Source organism: Triticum aestivum, chromosome 5B, assembly GCF_018294505.1.
Source record: "Triticum aestivum cultivar Chinese Spring chromosome 5B, IWGSC CS RefSeq v2.1, whole genome shotgun sequence".
Lineage (NCBI taxonomy): Eukaryota > Viridiplantae > Streptophyta > Magnoliopsida > Poales > Poaceae > Triticum > Triticum aestivum.
This window is the reverse complement of record NC_057807.1, coordinates 58,997,716-58,999,190: the sequence shown is the minus strand read 5'-3', so window position 1 is coordinate 58,999,190 and position 1,475 is coordinate 58,997,716. Positions and strand designations below refer to the sequence as shown.

At 39.5% G+C, this 1,475-nt stretch overlaps 1 long non-coding RNA gene across 1 annotated transcript; it reads left to right on the top strand.

Moving 5' to 3' along the window:
- Nucleotides 1-335: 335 nt before the first annotated feature.
- LOC123115669 (uncharacterized) lies at nucleotides 336-903 on the top strand. Its single transcript, XR_006456694.1, has 2 exons — nucleotides 336-483; nucleotides 662-903. It is a non-coding gene; the product is annotated as an uncharacterized lncRNA (long non-coding RNA).
- Nucleotides 904-1,475: the final 572 nt, after the last annotated feature.

Genomic DNA, 1,475 nt, shown 5'->3' with positions numbered 1-1,475 from the left:
TTTTTTTGCTTCGTGCTCGTAGATGATGAAGAACGTGTGTTTATCCATCAGTGTAGTGAGTTTTTACAAAAAAAAGTCCATTAGTGTGGTGTATGACTGTTTTGGTGGACGACGTTGATTACGTGATTACGCATGATATTATGGAGAGTAATTCATGTCTCGGCCAAAGCTCGGTCAGCACGAGTTACCCACATATATGGTATTCATTTACAAAAGTTAATACGTAGCATAATCTGAGGAAACATTTAACGTATTCAAACCTAGATCCTAAGAAAGCATTTAGTGCATTAAAACCCTAAGCCTCTATATAAACGCATACCACCAAGGCTCAGGCCAGTAAACATTGCAGCAACACCACCCAGATCCAGATCAGAAAGAAGCTCCAGCATCTCCTCATGGCAATCCTCGGCAAGAGTAATAGCGTTGTGTGCCTCGTAGCGCTAGTGCTCATAGCCACCGTTCTCTCCTCACGTGCCGACAATGGTTCGTTCTTTTTCATCAATGATATTATTTCTAATCAGCAAAATCCATTTTTACATAGCGTACATTTTGCGGTCATGAGACATGTGGATATTAGTATCGCCGCGTCCACTATTTCTAGAGATGTCAAGTTACTTGATGCAATTTTGGATTAACCTACACTAGTGCATCTGATTGTCAGGATGCGATATCGGTCCATTTCCCAAGGAAAACTGTACTAAGCTATGTCATAAAGCATGTGGTCATGCCGGCGTTTGCCTCTTAGGAGATGACGAGAAGTATTACTGTTGTTGTGAACCAGTACGCCAAGATGGATCCATGAGGCCTCATAAGGTTGCTGAAATGATACAAACATAGTGTCATGGATCACCAGAACCATGTCGAATAAATGTGCTAGTTCTTGTTGAACTTGTATCGAATTTGGTAATATCGTGTTTTTGTGATTCGGTTGGGGAATTTGATAAACCTGTATTCCCCATTCGGTGGATCTGGTGCCTCGTTGTTTATTTGTGATTCGGTTGGATCGAATGAACTTGTATATATTCCCCATCTGATAAAGTTTGTTTTTGTTGGCCCATTTGCATATGATACACGATCCTGACCCATGTGTGATACATGTAACAAAAATATACTCGCTCCATTCTTTAATATAAGGTGTATTTTTTTGGACGCGATGACCAAGGAACATAATTGAGAAGCATTTTGCACGAAAATACCCTAAACAATTATGTAGTTTGCAGCTTAATTAGCAGCAACTAAATTAACGAGCGACCTAATAAAAGGCAACTAAATCTCGCTACACCAGAATAAAATCAATCGATGGGATAGGAGACAGGGTGAAATATGAGTGCATACAATTAGTGAGAGAGATTCTTTTTTTTATCCAAATTAGGTGATGGATGGTGGAAGGGTACGCATGGAAAACTAATACACCTTATATTAAGGAACAGAGGGAATATTTGCTAAACAACATGTCTATGTCTATCTTTATCTCT